The sequence below is a fragment of the Diaphorina citri genome, unplaced genomic scaffold (genome assembly GCF_000475195.1).
Source record: "Diaphorina citri unplaced genomic scaffold, Diaci psyllid genome assembly version 1.1 scaffold161, whole genome shotgun sequence".
NCBI classification, from domain to species: Eukaryota; Metazoa; Arthropoda; class Insecta; order Hemiptera; family Psyllidae; genus Diaphorina; species Diaphorina citri.
In genome coordinates, this window is record NW_007377598.1 from 135,284 (window position 1) to 150,020 (window position 14,737).

Consider the following 14,737-nt stretch of genomic DNA (forward strand, 5'->3'; position numbering starts at 1 on the left):
AAGAAAAAATCCCCATTTGGACCGGGATGGCTCGATCTCTCTGTAAGTTGAATGTTCAGTAAAACCAAAACCCCAGGAGCTACCGAAGATACACTAAGGTTACTTGAGAGAAAAGTGCACCTCAAAATGGGCAGAAGCAGATGATCTCAAGGATCTTAATGGGAGACTCAGTGACTTTGTGAGAGTTCATTCTTAGGGTACCCATTGTCAATAATAATTACCTATTATTTATTTTTACAAAAAGGGGGCAGAATATTTAGATTGCCAATTTTCTTTATGTTTTTTTTTTTTTTTTTTTTTTTTTTTTCGGTTTTTTTATTTGTGCAACGTTCTCGGAACGCCTGGCTTTCTCCTATCCTGTCCTCCTTTCTTCGATTTCGGGACGATAAGACCTTCGTTGTTATAGTACCTATGCATATGTACATAGAAGTTATATGTAGTGCCAAACTTCTAGAAAGAACTAGGTATATGTATCTACCTATGTGGCTAATCAATACTCCGGTTTGTGCAGGTTAATAATTTGCGCAAAATGGTACGCAAGTTCTCATGTTCGTGCGTAAAATGTTCAAAAGACCAAAACAGCTCTAAGAAGCTAATCCGTACTATTGACAGAAAGTACCAAAGTATAATTATTCAAGGAGCTTTTTTCCCCATCCGTGGCACAAAAGCTCTGCTTATACGGATGGGTATACCATTTATAAGAAAAATGTATGTTCTGAGTTTTTTGTCGATCAAATATAAATGGAAACTTGTATCTTTCGCCCAGTACTCTAGTCCTTAAGATTCTTCACTCACCCGTGGCCTGCTGAAACTTGTGCTGCAAAGCTCTCACAGAGTCCCCGTTACTGGTGGCAAAATCGGGGTCTCTAAAAATCACTGTCGCCTCGAAAGAACGTAAGAAGCAAGTTGTCAAATAATTATTCAATGAGGGGTTTTTTCTGCCTAATTTGGTAAATAGGTTGATAAATATTTTATTTTGTCTCATGAATTATGCATTTCTCATCTTTTTTTTACGCTTTGTTCTCTTTTTGCAATAGATTTTATATAGTCAAGTCCTTTTATTTTTATTGCAATATGCACTTTTTGAAGTGAAGTCTTGCTAGAAGTCTGACTGGTACACCTGATCAGGTCTACCTGATACACTGAGAAAAGCTAGGGTGCCGGCAGCCCAATCGGGTGACTGGGTTCCGGCACCCTAATATTCAACTCTATATCGGGAAGCTCGACACTATAATATAGCTTATAGCATTCCAACAGCCTAAATCAGGGGAAGTAACCCAAAAATAGAGTTCTTCCACCCTAAACTTGTGGCACCCTGTCACTATTTTTTTTCTCAGTGTATCTGATGAGGACACACACTACCAGGTAATCTGGTAGACCTGATCAGGTGTACGTGTCGTCAGGTCTACCTGACAGTGAGTGGCTGGCCTTAGCTATAAATAGGACCTACATGATTAAGTCGTAAATTGAACCGCTTCGCCTATCGTGTTTGGGTCCCACTCTCAGGGTGCCCACATTTTGAACCACTTGTTTGGGAGCCGAATTTTATCGCCAATTTATTGGATTTGGTGGCAATAAAAGATTAACATGATAAAAGAAACAATCATGTTCCACATTTTAATGTGAGGTTTTATTGGATTTTGTGATAATAAATATCTATTAACATGACAATAGTAAAAACAGTTGTGGTCGTAAAATTGGACATTATTCTTTGACCTATAACCAAAATATCAGTCATATTTGGCCATAGAAAGTTCTGATGGTAAAATTTTACGAGGATAAAAATATTATTATTACCTATAACCGTCATAGGTAACCAAAGTATTCACCTAAAAAAAGTTTAGGACAGTAAATTTTACTAAAATAAAAAATTATTTGGGTGATTCTCGATTTTTCACTTTTTTCAATAGGTTTTGATATCCACATAATTATTTAGATTCATTACCTGTTTTGACTTTTACACCCGTATTTATGAACAAATATAAGGATGTCCTTTGCAGTCGAGCAAGTGCTGAGCACAGGATTGCAATAATTCGGTATTTATGGTAACTAAAGTATTCATCTAAAAAAGTTTAGGACAGTAAAATTTACTACAATAAAAAATTATTTGGGTGATTCTCGATTTTTTTACTTTTTTCAATAGGTTTTCATACCCACATTCCCACATAATTATTTAGATTCAATACCTGTTTTGACTTTTAGACTCCACATTTGTAGTTGAATTAGTAAATCAATTGTGGGTGCATCAATCAATAACATCATGGTGAATTTCAACTATCCCAAATTTCCAAGATAAAAATCAATCAACTAATTGGAGACAACCAATTTGTGATTGATTCTTCAATAGTTTTTTCTTAAAAAGTTTCTCTGATTCTCTGCGATTAGACACTTTTAAAATTTATAAATTGATATAAATATCAATCAAACCTAGAATTTTTTAGGTGAATTGAAATTAAAATCAACAAAACCAAAACATAAAGTTACTTTAGAAGTTTGAATGATTGAATCTAAACAAAAGAAAGATGTGACGGAGATAATTTCACATTTGGAGATGCTGTCAGAGTTTCTTCTCAATTGAAGACAGAAATGGCTAAACCAATAAAGTTACTGTAGAAGTTTGAATCTTTGAATCTAAACAAAAGAAAGATGATGTGACGGAGATAATTTCACATTTGGAGATGCTGTCAGAGTTTCTTCTCAATTGAAGACAGAAATGGCTAAACCAAATCCGAACTTTCCGGATTACTATGTTAATTTATTAATTTATGAGCCTCCTTAAAAGGAATTGTTCAGACGCTTCAGACTTGGAACTTTAAGTTTTCAAAGTTGTAAAAAAAAAAAACTGATTATTTTTTGTAAAGTAAGTAAGCTATTACAAAAGTAGATATTATAAATAAATAAATTGTATCACCTAGGAGTATCCAGTGGCGTAGCGTGTATGTATGGCGTGTATGGCGGCCATACAACTCAAAAGTTCACTCTAATGCCCATAAATATTAATGGCATGTACTGTGTCATGCGTCTAATGTAGCAGTTGTTTTATTGCTACGAAATAAAAACGGTGGTGAAACAACACTTATTTGGTAATTGTCCCCAGTATATTAGATTGGTGTTGGGTGTTGGAAATCAGGAACAAAAAAGCTCCCATACTGTGCGTCTGAATTGGAACCTGTGAGATTTAGGGTCTGATAGAGTGGGCAGTGGGTGTTGAGATGCTGAGAATTTCGATATCTTCAATATACTAGGGTACCAAAAAGCATGGCCATTTCGTAGTACACTGAGAAAAAAATTAGTGCTAGGGTACCTCAAGTTATTGGGTTGGAAGAACTCTAATTATAGGGTTGCTTCACCTGACTAAGGTTGTTGGAATGCTATAGTGTCGAGCTTCCCGATACCGTCAGTAAATTTTATTGATTGTTTCCCTCTAGAAGGGACCAATATGGAATGCAAATGACGGCGATTTTAATTTTAATTAAATTTACTCTTTATTACTACACTTTATTAGGTACTTTTTACTTCCCTTTTATATTTCATTTTATATTTTTTTTTCTACTGTATTTGATTGTTGTTTGTGTTTGTTTAGTTTTAGTGTATTTTTTTCTATTGTCTTCCCGATATGGAATTTAAATATTAGAGCTCCGGAACCCAGTCACTCGATTCCGGCGACCCAGTTTTTTTCTCAGTTTACGTCCTTCCTGGTCAGATGGGCAAGAAGAAACAATACTTCCCATTTAGAACGTACACAGAGAGCCCACTCTGAAAGGTATACTGAAGAGGTAGGAAATGTTATGTAAGGCCCTATTTATCGAGTGTCAAAATGTCATACTATAAAACTTATTAGAGTTACACGAAAAGATTGATTTACACGGAAAAGATCCAGATGTAAGGCCCTATTTATCGAGTGTCAAAATGTCATACTATAAAACTTATTAGAGTTACACGAAAAGATTGATTTACACGGAAAAGATTTTATGCAAATCAAAAATCCCGCGAATTAATCGAGCCTCACACCATTTTCTGACAAGAACAACGATAGATATGTGAATTGAGATTGTTCAAATTTTGAAATGTAGGTGGACTAATAATATTGAATAAATTTTATTGGATTTCTCCACATGAGGGTAATGGAAATCATCATGTTTTATGGGGGATTAGGTTTGATTGATATGGCAATCTACAAAAAATCCCGTAAATTAATCGAGTTAAATCGAGCCTCACACCATTTTCTGACAAGAACAACGATAGATATGTGAATTGAGATTGTTCAAAATTTGAAATGTAGGTGGACTAATAATATTGAATAAATTTTATTGGTTTTCTCCACATGAGGGTAATGGAAATCATCATGTTTTATGGGGGATTAGGTTTGATTGATATGGCAATCTCGTTATCCGAAAGCCAAGTAAAATGAGTAGCTATGACATATAAATGCGCATAGCGACCGGTGCCAGCATGGTAGGTAAACATTGGATGTTAGGATTAAATGAGTAGCTATGACATATAAATGTGCATAGCAACAGGTGCCAGCATGTAGCTATGACATATAAATGCGCATAGCGACCGGTGCCAGCATGGTAGGTAAACATTGGATGTTAGGATTATTGAGATTATTGTGGAAAATCCTACAATGCTGCAGTGAGTACCAAAGTTGTGACATAATAACACAAAAAAACTGCATTTACATTTACTATCACCGAACGCCGATGAATTTGTATTTAAACAGTGAATTGTGAATCATTAAGAAGGTGGTTGGTGTCAGGCTAGTTACCTTGGAGGGTAGCGCATCTGCCTTGTTATTCCCGCCCCGGGCGAACTTTATTCTAAACGGATAGGGAATCGAACCCGCGGCCTAGCGCTTACAAGGCAGACGCACTACCAACTAAGCTAACTAGGCTGGCAAACTACACTAATTCTTACACAATTACCTATACTGATAATTATACGAAAGGACACGTTTAATGATAAAATTGAAATTAATCACCAGATACCTACATACCTTTGTATATATACGTATGTAGGTACTACCTACCGTATGTTTACAAGGAATAGTTACCTACTTAAGAAGTAAAAGATCAAGTCCACTTTTGCGCCAAAAACTTCAGTCAAGTATCTATAACCATTAGGAGAGTACTTTCATACGAAGAACTTGATGAAGAATTTGTGGTCCAACACATGGTTAACACCAACTGATCGAACACATCAAACACATGTTTAACAGAAAATTATCCATCACATAGTTAACACAAAACAGGACACTTCGCGGAAACGGTATAACACAACTTTGGGTCCACAAACCGATTCTTCTTTGGTGCACAATTTTAAAATTCACACTGGGCCGAAATTCGGTGATAAGCCATTGTAGGTAATGAGAAAATTCGGCAAACAACAGTAAAAAATAATTCTCGTGGGTCAAGTTTTTTCACTGTTACTTAAAAGAAAGTAGGTATTAACGATCACATTGATGTTTAGAATAATGGTAATACCCGGGGCTGATTTTATCCTGATGGGATAATGTTCGTTCTCGGAACGGCTGACTTTCTCCTATCCTGTCTTCGATTTCGGGACGATAAGACCATAGCAGTTACAGTTCCCTCTGTCAAATCTCTTAAAAAAAAAAAAAGTTCTTCACGGAGCTGAGTACACGTCGAGATAGCCAGTTATACAGTGACGTCATACGCCTTGAAAAACTTATTTACCACCCTGTATGTTGATCATATTCTGAATGGCGTAGACCGGATGTCCCACCCACATGAACTTCACTACCCAAGTGTACTTAGCATCAGCTTCATTTGGGTGTTAGCATTACTCATGTATAGGAGGACTTTGGGACCTCTTCAGGAGTAAGACGAGCCACTCATCATCAGGTAGACCTGAGGATAGGTACACCTGATCAGGTCTACCTGCCTCGGTGGTGTAGTGGTCAAGGCGCTCGCCTGGTAAACAATCCCAGCCGAGGTATGGAATTTTATCCTCAATATAATTTGAGAATTTGACCACAATAATAGTAGTAGCCTACTGCTGGAGTAAACTTTTTTCTGACGTTTAAATTGGTCAGAAACGTATAAATAATAAGTGTGTGCGGGTAATATATTGGGGCATACCCCTCATTAGCCCTTTAGGTGAGAGTGTTCCCAAGAAATGACCCTTGGCCCATGAATATCAAAAAAAAAAATAATAATAATAATAAATAAAAAATATGTGGTCGAGAAAATGACTGTAATCTTTCGTACAATATCGCGTAACCATCCTAGTTAGTTGAAGGGTAGCGCATTTGCCTTTTAAGCGCTAGGTCGCGGGCTCGATTACCGCCTGAGATGTATTTTATCCTGAAGACATAAGGTTCATTCTCGGGCTGGCTTTCTCCTATCCTGTCTTTCTTCTCTCTTCGCTTTCAGGACAATAAGACCTTAGCAGTTACTTACCTTAGCTCCCCCAGCAGTATAAATAAGCACTATTATAGTGTATGTACTCATCAGGTATCAGGTAGACCTGACAGACGGACCTTTACAGCCGTACCTGTCAGGTCTACCTGATAGTGAGTGGCTGGCCAAAGGTCCTTGTACATTCCACTCAAAAGGTTCCCTTCTTGTACAATTTGCTCCCAATTGAAAATGGTGGGAAGTAGAACTAGGAAATGCTCACTAGGACCTCTAGATTCTAGAAAGTACTCTGGTTTCTAAAACGAAAAAGTGTCACTAAAAAGATTCAAAAGTGTCACTAAAAATATTCAAAAGTGTCACTAGGGTCCGAAGAGGTTGAGTCTAATTTCTTACATGTAGTAATTGTCTTGTTGTTTTCTGCACAAAGCTCACACTTGCATTAGGGCAGACTTAACATTGGTCTATGAATAATAATCAGGGCCGTTCTTAGATTAACCAAGCCCGGGCCCCTGAAAATAACTTCAATGATGGGGCCCCTCCTCACAACAATTTTCACAAAGAGCAATAGGTACTTAGGAACACTGAGAACAACCTTTTATCAAAGGTTAGAAATTTACACGTTCTTTAATTTTCGTTGGTGGATGTAACAAATTTACTGTTTGGTGGATGTAACAAATTTACTGTTTGGTGGATGTAACAAATTTACTATTTGGTGGATGTGACAAATTTACTGTTTGGTGGATGTAACAAATTTACAGTTTGGTGGATGTGACAAAATTACTGTTTGGTGGATGTAACAAATTTACTGTTTGGTGGATGTAACAAGTTTACTGTTTGGTGGATGTGACAAATTTACTGTTTGGTGTTGCTGGAGTAAAGGGACTTTTCAGTCCTATTCGAGCAGTATAAATAAGCACAATAAAACTTTAGCCTTTTTGGAAAGATTCCATCCATCAGAAGAAGATTTTTTTCTGAAATACAGGGTGTCTAGTAAACGTGGCTTTATGACATGACATTCGACATTGAAAACCTGAGAACCACACTCCTGGCTCACCTTGTATTCAAGCTGAACAATAATTCAGTGAAAAGGAAAATGTGTAGGCACACGTTTACATCAATTTTGATAGAGAGGTTTCATCTAGAAGAAAATAGTCTTTGTAATCAAATTTACTGTTTGGTGGATTTAACAAATTTACTGTTTGGAGGATGTGATAAATTTACCAGAACATTTTATACTAACTCTAACCATCGTCCTTACTGAATATTTTTGAATTATGAGTGGTCTGATCCAAAATCATTTTTGGTGGATGTGACACATTTGCTGAGTTGGTAGTGCATACCAAATTTGCCGCAATATTATTATTTCTAGTAACTCGGGCCATCTTTATATAGGCAGTTCATTTTAATATGTTTACAATAATTTTATCGCTTTGTTTACAAAATTAACACCAAGTACCATTTGACATTCAAGGAAAAATGTTCATCTTGTTTTGACATTCAAGGCGATTTTAATTGCAACCAATAATGACAGTGTAGGAGACATTCAGATAGAACTCATAGGTACTGCAAGGGTACTTGAGAGAAAAGTGCACCTCAAAATGGGCAGAAGCAGATGATCTTAAGAATCTTAATGGGAGACTCAGTGACTTTGTGGGAGTTCATTCTTAGGGTACCCATTGTCAATAAATTCAATAATAATTACCTACCTATTGTTTATTTTTACAAAAAGGGGCAGAATATTTAGATTGCCAATTTTCTTTATGTTTTCTTTTTTTTTACGGCTTTCTTTTAAGTGGCAGGGTTCTCCTAGATGAGCTCTTCCACCCAACCACTAGCTCTTCCACACAACCACTAGCTCTTCCACCCAACCACTAGCTCTTCCACACAACCACTAGCTCTTCCACCCAACCACTAACACTGCTGGTATCTACAGAAAGGACCAAAACAGCTCTAAGAAGCTAATCCGTACTATTGACAGAAAGTACCAAACCAAAGTATATTCAAGGAGCTGATACCCACTGTACCTACTATTAGGAGCTTCATGGGGCATGGGTTCTAGGAGCTACCTCTGTTCTAGGAGCTACCCACAGAACTTCAAGGAGCTAATACCCACTGTACCTATGCTGTGTCGTTTTGGCAACCCAAACTTTAGATTTAGACGGTCCGTCAATAAATTTTATTGATTGTTTCCCACTAGAAGGGACCAATATGGATTCAAGAAGCTAAAACCGTTCCACATGATTGAAGAATCACTATGATTCAATAAGCAAACAAGATGCTCAGTGAATATTGCAGTCTGGATCAGTAGACATGAGACGGTTATCTAACATGATCACATTAATGTTTAGAATAATGGTAATTCTAATTGACTCTTGAGTGGAAGGTAACCACAGTAGACAGTACCTAGGCGAGATTAACAACGCTGTGCTTTAACAGGGGCATTATATACCACCTAACCCTTAGAGCTTTATTATTACCTATGTCATATGTGGTTAAATTGTTAAATATTACCATTAAATTCCACGCTTCGGCTGGATTTGGCTTCCGAATATCGTGTGCGGTACTTGTGCAGAAGTCACGCCCGTGGAATATTGCTACCAAAGGAACTGGCACAAATGAGCAGTGACCCTGGTTATTATAGGGTTAGGTTAACGCCTTGAAAAACTTATTTACCACCCTGTATGTTGGCGAATGGCGTAGACCGGATGTCCCACCCACATGAACTTCACTACCCAAGTGTACTTAGCATCAGCTTCATTTGGGTGTTAGCATTACTCATGTATAGGAGGACTTTAGGACCTCTTCAGGAGTAAGACGAGTCAGTCATCATCAGGTAGACCTGAGGATAGGTACACCTGATCAGGTCCACCTGATAGTGTATGTACTCATCAGGTATCAGGTAGACCTGAGGATAGGTAGGTACACCTGATCAGGTCTACCTGATAGTGTATGTACTCATCACAGGTATCAGGTAGACCTGAGGATAGGTAGGTACACCTGATCAGGTCTACCTGATAGTGTATGTACTCATCAGGTATCAGGTAGACCTGACAGACGGACCTTTACAGCCGTATCTGTCAGGTCTACCTGATAGTGTATGTACTCATCAGGTAAACCTGACAGGCGGACCTATACAGCCGTACCTGTCAGGTCTACCTGATAGTGAGCGGCTGGCCAAAGCTCCTTGTACATTCCACTCAAAAGGTTCCCTTCTTGTACAATTTGCTCCCAATGGAAAATGGTGGGAAGTAGAACTATAAAAACGACCTGACCAATTTCAAGAACATATTGTCCAGGTTTGTAATAGAGAGTAAAAGATGGTTGAGTCAAATTACCTGCTAGCCACAAGATCGCCAGGGAGTCCGAACCGCTCGTAGCTGCCTCCGTAGATGTCGCGAACCAGTTTGTCCACTTTTGTGTTGTCCCCGGATGTGGCCAACTCGAGAAGAAAAAAAAAAAACGGCTTTACTAAAATCCTCCACGTTAAAGATGGACCACCCTATGACAAACCACCGACAGCAAACGATTAGGACGCAAGGAGATAAACGACCTGACCAATTTCAAGAACATATTGTCCAGGTTTGTAATAGACAGTAAAAGATGGTTGAGTCAAATTACCTGCTAGCCACAAGATCGCCCGGGAGTCCGAACCGCTCGTAGCTGCCTCCGTAGATGTCGCGAACCAGTTTGTCCACTTTTGTGTTGTCCCCGGATGTGGCCAACTCGATTGCTTCCTCGAAACTATTGCACCCTGTCAGGAGACAGCAGAGGCCCAGGAATGTACCGCCGCCTAAACTGGTGAGAAGCACACACAACGGACTCGGGTTAGGGATCTTCCACTCAAGGAGATTTCAATAAACATAATATGTTACATATTATGTATATTCATTTAGGAACAAATCCGTATGTTAACCCATAAGACCCGACCTTTTTTTTTCGTTAGATCTTGTAGAAATTTAATCGCTTATAACTTTGGACCGGTGCTGAGTTAACATAGCAAATAATATTGAAAATAGTAGGAAATTTTGATTTCTAACTAATGGACAAATATCCGATGCATTCTGACGTGGAGCAAATGAGATATTAGCGAAAAAGAGGGAAGGGTTTTGTGTGACTTAAATGTAGGCCTTGGCTTTCATGGGTTAAGTATAAATTGAAAGAAGACAGAGTTTGATATTATTTGGATTCTGATGAAAAACTTGTGCGAGGCGTAATTTAGAAACTATGAGCAAATATTAAACACACGACCAACTATTTGTTTCCATTGTCGTATAATGGGAGATACTGTTGAAAAACTCTAAAACTCTGAATTTAAGATGGAAGGGATCATTAAAAAAATAACAAACAAGACTTGAATAAAAAATGACTTCCGATAGGTAACAATTTCTTTATTTTACTCGACAATTTTGAAATGAAGTGCTTGGTGAGACGTGTTTCTTGACGCACAATCGATAAATTTTGCACCTATTTTTGAAGATGAACACTATTGAATTGTTTGAGCTTCGTATTTTCAAAACAAAGTACCTAATAATTATTATTTATGTAGGATTGCCCATTTCCATTAACCGTTAGTTAGATTTGAGCAGTTATAAAACACAAATATTAACAAAATTATTGTTACAGAAGAAGAAGAAGAAGGAGAAGAAGAAGAAGGGGGAAAAACAGCAGCAAAAGGGTCTCTCTTCTGGTGAAAATCTTCAGACCTGAACAAACGGTCTGACAGACCTGGGTATCGAGCTTTTTCAGCCACACACGTTCCGCCTGTCTGTGTCTGAAAGACCTAGGTGACCTGGGTGTTTCAGACGGTCTGAGTGTACGTGGCTTCAGCTTTCCGTGTCCGTTTCATCGAAGGCACATTTTTCCACACGAAAATTTGGTCTGATTGAAACGGTAGTAGAAGTATTGGCCGATAGAATCGTTTCCAGGGACGCCCGACTGCATTTCACAATCTTCGTGGAGGCTACTTCTGGCAAAAGGACACACAAAAGGTTTGAGCAGGTTGGAAACACCCGGTGCCACCAGTGAATCAAGGGTTAAAGCTCATCCTCCCACTGTCGAGTGCTAATGTTCATACCTTGTGCACAATATCAGAGGCTAAAAAATAGGGTCCATATAGGTACATAACAATATCTATATATATTTATATATCCCAGGATCCATACTGTAGGGCCGCCAATATGATTACACCATGGTAGGATGATAACGTAAGCTCCGGTTACCATAGGTACATAACAATATCTATATATATATTTATATATCCCAGGATCCATACTGTAGGGCCGCCAATATGATTACACCATGGTAGGATGATAACGTAAGCTCCGGTTACAGTTTGTTCCCTATAGCATGAACACAGATGAGAAAGCGGTACTTGTGCAGAAGTCACGTCCGTGGAATATTGCTACCAAAGGAACTGGCACAAACGAGCAGTGACCAGTGTTAAAGGGTTAGGTTGAACGCAAGAAGGAGTTTTCACAATTAGAGCAGTGATTAGTGTTATTATACGGTTAGGTTAAACGCAAGAAGGAGTTTTCACAATTAAAGCAGTGATTAGTGTTATTATAGGGTTAGGTTAAATACAAAAAGGAGCTTTTCTTTTCAACGGAAACGGACGAGACTTCTACATAATTACCGAGAAAGCAATACAGGTCGCACAGCACTGAAGAAAAACACAATCTAATGGCATTGATGTTTTCACTTTTGGTGATTTTGGACACGGAAAGTAAGCGTGATTATTATTATTTTTTAAAGAGGTTTGACAGAGGGAACTGTAGCTGCTATGGTCTTATCGTCCCGAAATCGAAGAGAGAAGGAAGACAGGATAGGAGAAAGCCAGCCGTTCACAATCGGTTTTTTTATTACCTACTTTGTATCTTTAAGCCAACCTCCAATTTGGTGTAACAGGAATTTCAATATTCTTAATACAAATATACATTCTTATCTTATCTTATCTTATCTTATCTTATCTTATCTTATCTTATCTTATCTTATCTTATCTTATCTTATCTTATCTTATCTGATCTTATCTATCTTTGTTTCCTGTTAATACCTGTTAGGCAGGATGTCACTTCGAACCCTAGACTTTAGGGAAAATGCGAACTTTGTATGAGAAGTTATGCGTGTAATGCGTGCCGCGAAGCATTTGATTGGCTCTCCTTTCAGTGTATGCTATAGATACCCCCGCAGACTGCAGACCCTACACCGCACAGACTGTAGGTACCTGTGCAGTGTGCAGACCCCACTCTACACTGGTAATACACGGTGATTGCACCATGCTAGGATGGACATGCAAGTACGGGTGACATGCTTGACCGCTCATGTGAGCATCAACACAATATAGGGTGCACCACATGGCTAGGTTCACCCATGTCAGTGGTTATACACAAGGTGAATGCACTAGTAACCTAAGGATCTCCGAAAACTAAAATGGACGCGGGACATCAGGAATCAGGAAGAGACCGCCTTAACATAATGATAATAATAATAATAATAATAATAATAATAATAATAATAATAATAATAATAATAATAATAATAATAATAATAATAATAATAATAATAATAATAATAATAATAATAATAATAATAATAATAATAATAATAATAATAATAATAATAATAATAATAATAATAATAATAATAATAATAATAATAATAATAATAATAATAATAATAATAATAATAATAATAATAATAATAATAATAATAATAATAATAATAATAATAATAATAATAATAATAATAATAATAATAATAATAATAATAATAATAATAATAATAATAATAATCCTCACTGCTGTAATTGAAGACTGAAAAATTAGATAATTGGTGGATGTGTCCATTTCACTATCCATTTCTCACTTCTGGAACTAGTGCAACTGAAGAATGAAAACTATAGAAAATTAGTGGATGTCCCAATTTCACCATCCATTTCTCACTGCTGTAACTGGAATAATAATAAAGATTCGAAGGCTATGCAACATCGAGCGTGTTTGGTATCCGGAATGGCGGATGGGTGACCAATCTGGCCAATGCATGTGCTGATCTTGTCTCCGCCCCACTACAGGCCCTGACTGAAGGTTAAGCGAGTCGGGAGAGTAACTTGAGCGAGGAGGAGGTGAAATCAATGTCAAAATAAACTTTAGCCTTTTTTGGAAAGATTCCGATCCATCAGAAGAAGATTTTTTTTCTGAAGAGCTAAGGGTGTCTAGTAAACGTGGCTTTATGACATTGGACAATTCGACATTGAAAACCTGGGAACCACATCCTGGCTCAGCCTTGTATTCAAGCTTAACAAATAATTCAGTGAAAAGGAAATGTGTAGGTAGGCACACGGTTTACATCAATTTTGATAGAGAGGTTTCATCTAGAAGAAAAATAGTCTTTGTAATTACCTCGTTAACACATTATAAATTATAAATCAGCAGACATATGAGCACAATAATTAATTCTTTTAACTTATAAATAACTCGGGTAAATAATTCTTTTAATTTATAGATAGGTGAGATCTATCTAATAGGTAATTGGTAGGTAATTGATGTTTTCACTTGTATTTTCATTTGAACTTGCTTAGTTGGTGGTGCGTCCTGCCTTGTAAGCGCTAGGCCGCGCGGGTTCGATTCCCGCCCGGGGCGGGATTTTATCCTGATGGGATAATGTTCGTTCTCAGAACGGCTGGTTTTCTACTATCCTGTCTTCCTTCTCTCTTCGATTTCGGGACGATAAGACCATAGCAGTTACAGTTCCCTCTGTCAAACCTCATAAAAAAAAAAAAAAAAAAAAAAAAAAAATCATTTGAACTTCAAAGATACCGCAGTAATTGTTATGTCAAACTTTCTTGGCGGGGCGGAGCGTTACCGCGATCCTTAATTTTCATTTAATCTGAAAGCTGCGTAAGAGATTCGATAGAGGGAACTGTAACAACGGAGGTCTTATCGTCCCGAAATTGAAGACAAAGAGGACAGGATAGAAGAAAGTAAGCTGTTCCGAGAACGAACCTTATCTGATTGGGGGAAAGTTTGCCCTGGGCGGGAACAGAGTCCGCGACCTAGGGCTTAAAAGGCAGACGCGCTACCTTCTAAGCTAACTTGGTTTGCGATTTTAAAATTAAACACGAATAACTAATAACAATTTACCGTCAATAATAAGGACTATACAGTTCACCACGATCCATGATCTCAAGGTGAAAAAAAAATCGAGGGAAATGGAAAATTGAATTGAATTTGGATAACTTAGGTTGCCTGGGCTCTAGAAAGGTTTAAGAACAAATCAAAATAAGGCTTAAAAGGCAGACGCGCTACCTTCTAAGTTAGCTTGGTTTGCGATTTTAAAATTGAACACGAATAACTAATAACGAT